Consider the following 6861-nt stretch of genomic DNA (forward strand, 5'->3'; position numbering starts at 1 on the left):
GTGAATGATTGACCCTTGCATGCTGGTTGTTTCTGCAGGACAAATGCTCTTTGTCTTTGTGTACTATTTGAGTCTGGGGTCTTCCCTCAGCGACTTTTGGATGCTTACAAATGTTCTGGTGACTATGTGTTCAGAGGACTTTTTCAGGTCCTCGTTTTTCAGACGACACAAAGATGGCACACTCAGCAAATGTTGGCTGGGAGCGCAGCTTCCTTATTTGCTTGGTTTTGGCTTTGTTTTTCGAGGCAGGGTTTCTCTGTGTGGCCCTGGCTGTGTCCAGGAACTCTGTAAAGCAGACTGGCTTCAGACTCAGAGGTCTGCCTGCATCTATCTTCCAAGTACTGAGATTAAAGACATGCACCGCCAACACCTGGCTAACAATCTCAATAAAGCAGAGAAGTTCAGACTTTGTCAAAGGCCATTATTTTGCTCAGAGACAAAACACTAAAACCAACAGCAAGATGATTATTCCGCAGTTTCCATTTTCACTTAGCAAACGTCTGGAAATTTAACCAAGGAATAAGACAAGAAAGGAGTTTTAAACAGTGGACAATAATGCAGAGTTCACTATTTATAAACAGTTGTATACCTGGAAATTTCTCAAATTAATTACCTCAAATATAAACCTAATGCAAGCAATGCGACAACATAGGAGATCAAAAAAAAAAAAAAAAAAAAAAAAAAAAAAAAAATGCCTGCAGAAGTCAATTACCTTAAAGCCAGGTGTGTGTCTGTAATCCCAGCTACTTGGGAAGCTGAGGCAGGAGAATCGTGAGTTTGAAATTATCCCAAGTAACATACTGAGACACCCCCCCCCCAATCTCAAAAAAGAAAATTGAGAGAAAGAAGAAAAATTCAGTTGCCACAGTTATAAACATAATTGCAATACAGATCCACTTCCATATACCTAAAAAACTATTAATACGGTGAAGAGATCCACTAAATATACCTAAAAAGCTATTAATAAGGTGAAGGGATCTACTCCATATGCCTAAAAGAACTAATAATGAAGTGAAGTGAAAAACTCCATTCAAGAAAAGACATCATCCGTTTGTTCACCGTTGTGTCTTCTGAATATGTACAAGAATAAATACAATGAAGCTATAAAATCAGAATATGTTTGTCTTTGTGTATTGTTTGCAGATCAAACCCAGGGCTTCACACATGATGGACAAGTTCTGTGCCGCTAAGCTATGGCCCCAGATCCCAGAAGAAATGGAACATATTTTTAGTCTACATTAACTACATGAAGTAGTGGGGTTCGCTGTGCTTTTATAAGTTGTATTCACCCTTCCATTACCCTCTCTTCTCGTGTTCCTCACAACTCCACTCATCCTCCCTAATAACCAACTTAGTTAGGTTTTTAAGATGCTTTGATAAACACAGTGACCAAAAACAACTTGAGGAAGAAAGGGTCCATTTCGTCTTAGAGCTCACAGCCCATCCTGAAGGGAAGTCAAGGTGGACCACCAGGACCACCTGTCAGGGATGGTACTGCCTACATGGGCTAACTCCCACATCGACCATTAATCAAGAAAAGGCCCTCACAGACTTTCCTACAGGCCAATCTGATGGAGGCATTTTCTTATTAAAAGCCTAAGCAGGACATCTTCCTTCTGAGTTAATGCTCCCTCCACCTCTTAAGATTTCACATATGAAAGAATATGTTTTTTTTTCTATACTGTGTTGCTACTGCCTCCCCGTATCCCCTATGAAGTCATCCCTGTAGCCAGAGTTGAAGTCATCCTGGGAATTCTCCTCTGGATTCTCAAGAGCCACTTTGTCATCAGGTCCGCCTTTCCTGGATCCAAAGCCACATTTACCCTGTTTTCTGCCTTCTGCAATGTCCACACGAAGTGACCGGTCACCCAAGAGCGCGCCGTCGTAAATCAGAGCCTCCTTCAGGGAATCCACCTCACCAAACTCTTCATGGCAGAACCCTTTAAATTTGTCTTCGTCGCTGACTAGCCGCACGCTCCGTACGCCGAGATCCTTAAAGATCGCATCTGTGTCACCCTGAACTGTGTTGAACCGGAGATTTCCTACATAAGCTGTGCACGGGGGCTCTGTGGGTAGCTTCTTCTGGCTTCCGGACCCAGGGCCACCAGCACTGCCGCAGGACCCTCTACCGTCGCCCGAAGCTGCTGTAGGCCGGATCGTGGTAGGTATCGAAGTCCGCCATTTGCCGTCCCCGTTCCTTGAGGAACCAGCCCTGTGTTGCCACCAAGAAGTCCAATAGGAACCCATTTTTATCCTTCACTCTGGAAGATCTTTAAAACATTAAATTTTACTATGTCAGTTAACTGTGGACAGGGTTTGAGGAAGATTTACAGCCCGCCAGATGTACTACAGCAGTGAAGAACTTTCTCCAGCAAATATCACAGCATCGTGTCTACTTAGGAATAACCCAGCGCTAGCAGTATTAGCAAAACTAGCCTTCAGTCCGTTTGGCTGTTGAGGTTTTAATGATTTTTCTACCTGTGGGAGCTGAGAACAGATCTTTCCTTCGTAAAACTGCATTTGAGGTTTAGTCCACCAGATGTCAGCCGAGAAACAGGTTTTAACAGAACGGTTCGCACTTGACTCTGCAAAATGAGGAAACGTTTTTTCATCTTTCGTGCGGGGGAAAATTGGGATGTTCTTGTCGTGATCTGTCAGTAGCAAGAAAAGGAAGCCTTCCAGCTAGAATTCAGGTAGGCAAATAAGCACGCTGTCTCTCATATTCAGACTCTCAAACGGAGCCAACTGAATCTAGTCTCCAAACCATTGTGATAATTCCTTTGAATCAGGGTCTTGCCATGGAATACAGGATGCCCTATCCCCTATCCCTACCCCCACACCCAGGGAAGCCCTTGGATAGGGAATTCTTCCAACTATTGTCCCAACATTGTCCGAGGACCACGGCAACAATGGTTTAGTCAGTTATTCCACCAACATTCATCCACGGGCTTTTGTCATATGCTCCTTACATTGGCCACTTAATGCCGTGGCAACGGGTGTTGAGGAGCCTCCTGTCAAGTTGTGGGACGCAGGCTGATAGTCGCCACGGCTGGAGTCCAGTGCAACACATACAAATATGATGCACAAACTAGAAACACGCGTGTACAGCTTAATTCGAGCTAAAACTCCAGACATCTCCAAGAAGCCTTCCTTAAAGGTGGATCCGACAGAGCCTGCTTTTAAGGACGTGTAGCCCCAGAAGCAGTTGGTTATAGTAACAGGGGACAAGAAAACAACTTGGGAGAGACAATAAAGCAAGGGAGAGCATGGAGGAGCCAGGGAGGCTTACAGAAAGAAGAGGCTCCATGGAGGATTGTGTGCTGCCACTTGTGTGTTGGGGAACGTATGGTCTAGAACACAAGAGTGAGGCAGAAACCAGCGATGCAGCCGCAGGCAGTATGGAGGCTTGAGCCAGCCTGCTGAGGGCACCAGGTGCCGTTTCAGGACTACCTCCCGGTGTCATCAGGGAGGCAAAGTGAGCTGCTGCATCTGAAGGCCGTCCAACAGAGCAGAGGGAAAAAGGCTCTTTTTGACCTCTGCCCATTGTCTGGATCCCATTGGCCAAGAGTCGGCTTGTAGGTCATTGACTCTCCCGGAAGTCCGTGACTCTTCCACGGCAAATGGGTACTGTGGTCATCTTTTCACTAAAGCCGTTGTTCGTTCGTTCGTTTGTTTTTTGGTCACGTGTGGTTTGAATGAGAAATGTCCCCCAGGGGCTCACATATTTAAAACTGGTCTCCAGCTGGGCTGTTTGGGAAGGTTTTAGAACCTTTTTAGGTTGGTGTATCCTTGCTAGAGGAAGTACACCAAAGCGGACAGGCTTCAGGGTTTTACTGCTTCAGAGCACTCCTGGGTCACTCTTTCTGCATGTGGTTGAAGATGTGATGATCACTGATCACTTAGCTTCCCGACCCAGCCACCTGCTGCTATGGCAACACTACACACACACACACACACACACACACACACACACACCATCATTATGGACTCTGCTCTTCTTGAGCCATAAGCCAAGATAAACCCTTCTATAAAAGTCACTTTTGATCATGGTGTTTTATCACACCAATAGAAAGTAATTAATATGGTCACTCATTACCTTGAGCCCCTCTCATATTTGGAGAATGTTCTGATCGCTCAGTTTGTGTTCCAAAGGGGAAGTACCACCACCACCACCAACAACAACCCAACATCTTGAGATCTTAGACGTCAGGATCTGGGAACCAGACCCTGTCAGACACTGTCATCTGATTGAGACCTAAGGAGGAAGTACGTGTGGCATCTGTCAACACCCCCCCCCATCATGGCAGCTACACTGTGGTCAGATTCCAACAGGAGTCTGGTACACACAGCTGAGGGGTGCCACCCACCCAAAGAGAGTCCTGCAGCCACCCTGTTGTGTGACTCCTATATAGTGTCCATTTGTTGACCTCTGACCCCTCACCGAGGTTCTGAAACCTTCCTAAATCTTTCCTGAAGTGTGTTCTTAAAAGAGCTAGAGAAAGCTTATTTTCTGAAATTAAAAAAAAATCAATTTGACATAAAAATAAATCTTGAGTTATCATCAAATTATAACGTTTGCCTTAAGCTGTTTGTGTGAGACAGAGCTCGTGAATTCCTATGCCATATCTAGAATCATGGGGTTCTCAAATCTCAGAGCCCCATTTATCATTCACTTTTGCCTTTGAACAGAAGTTCATATTACAATATTTGAGAAGACCAAGTTTCAACTGAGCATAGGAGGAAAAAAAAAGAATTTATGTGGGCCAAAACAGCTTTGTGTCAATTCATCTGGTGAGCGGGGCTGGAAGGGTGCTCTTGGGAAATTTTATTTATGTGAAAGACAGGTGAAGGACCTGCAGGCTATAATCTACTTTAATCAGAGGCTTCTGGTACAAAATAAAAGTGACCTATAAACCAGCACTTTCTTCCGTTTCCAGGGAAACCAGGTCACTGTTTCTAGCCCCGTTCGGTTCCCTGATCTCTCAGCACCAAACTATGCCACAAATTTCCTTTCAATAAGGCTAATCGGTGTGGCTGTAGAGAAAAATAGAAACTTAGTCATAATTCAGACGCACTTTTGGAAGACGTCACCCCAAAAGGACCCACTTAACACCCTTCGAATGTCAAAGCTATATGACACTAAGATCACAGCTTGATAGAACTATATTGGCTATCTTTCTCTCCTTATGATCCTCTTTTAAAAAGAATCCGATGATGCTTGTCCTTGAGTTGGGACAATTTCCTTCCTGAGTGGACAGTCACAGTGGCCCAAGGCCCAGCCACCATTGACCTTTGACTCCGAGGTAACCTGTGTGTCAGTAGATGTGGATGGTGAGTGTAGTTTGCAATCAACAAGGACAGTGTTACTGTCCCCTTTGCGGGACCTCAAATGTTGTCATCAGGTGAGGATGGCAAAGAAACAGAGCTCTGTATTTTTAAATGCTATTATTGTGTATGCTGTGTAAAATAATTATAATAACAACTAGTAGTAGTAGTAATAATAATAATAATAAATTGTGGTGGTTTGAATATGCTTGGTTCAGGGAGTGGCACTATTAGGAGGTGTGGTCTTGTTGGAGTAGGTGTGTCATTGTGGGGGTGGACAATGAGACCCTCCTCCTAACCACACAGGAGCCAGTCTTCTCTTAGTTGCCTTCAGATGAAGATGTAGAACTCCCAGCTCCTCCTGTACCATGCTGCCTGGATGATGCCATGTTCCTACCTTGATGATAATGGACTTAATCTCTGAACCTGTAAGCCAGCCCCAATCAAATGTTGTCCTTTTAAAACTTGCCTTGGGAAAAAAAGAGAGAGAGAGAGAGGGTTGCCTTAGTCATGGTATCTGTTCACAGCAATAAAACCCTAAGACAATACTACTAATACTACTGTTACTACTACTACTAATAATAATAATAATGTGCCATTTTCATACATGTATACAATGTATTTCAACTATATTCTTCTGCTTCCAGTCTTCTTGACTCTACAGGACAGATGTGTCTTCTACCCTTTGCCTACATGAACTTTACATAAATAAGAAATGGGTTCCATTAAACCACTGAAGTTCTAGGGTATAGCTGTTATATCAACTAACATCTGTTAACTCACAAACACCTACCACAGAAAAATCTAACGGAAGGGAACATACCCAAGGAAGCCAATTATAGCATTGTTCATACTAAGGAAAAACATGAAATGCATTTCTCATACAATGAAATACTACACAACAGTTAGAAACAGAGTAAAACAGGTGGGTCATAAAAGGATGAGTGTAGGGTTTGAAAAAATTCAAAAGCTTTAAACAAAATATTTGTATGACCATATAGCCATATAGCAAGATTACCAAAAATATCTGAGAATGGCATTTAAGCACTGCTTAACGTCAGGAAGAAGAGAAAAGCAAAATGATGTGAGACTGAGATTAGTAGAATCTTTAGTTATAAAATAACTGATAAATTATTTCTCTACCGGGAGAAATGAACCAGTTCAAGCCAGATTAGATTATATTAAATACAAGTTTACTGGGAAGCTGATCTCCGGGGAGTTCACTGGTCCCAAGGAGTAAGGCCAGGGAAGTTGCCATGGGAAAGAGAGGGGAAGAGGAAGAGAAAAAGAACTCACAGTGCAGGAGGTGGGGGGAGGGAGAGAAGAGAAAGAGAAGAGGAGAGAGGGAAGACAAAAATGTCTAGATTATATAGGGAAGAGCCTCTGAAGGAAGGCCTAGCCTCTAGGCTGAAAAGTTCTGGGTTGGAGGCAAGGTATGCCAGGTAGGGACAGAGGGAGGCTGGGAGAACCTGGAGGCCAAGCCTGCTTTGATACATACAATATGCACCTCAGCCCCTTGTCCCGGGGCCTCTGAGA

At 43.8% G+C, this 6861-nt stretch overlaps 1 pseudogene across 1 annotated transcript; it reads right to left on the reverse strand.

Annotated features, from left to right (window-relative positions):
• Nucleotides 1-1689: 1689 nt before the first annotated feature.
• On the reverse strand, nucleotides 1690-2182 carry LOC308423380 (eukaryotic translation initiation factor 4H-like; annotated as a pseudogene). Its single transcript has one exon. The product of its transcript is annotated as a eukaryotic translation initiation factor 4H-like (transcript).
• Between the last annotated feature and the right edge of the window lie 4679 nt (nucleotides 2183-6861).

This window comes from Micromys minutus, assembly GCF_963924665.1.
Source record: "Micromys minutus genome assembly, chromosome: 8".
NCBI classification, from domain to species: domain Eukaryota; kingdom Metazoa; phylum Chordata; class Mammalia; order Rodentia; family Muridae; genus Micromys; species Micromys minutus.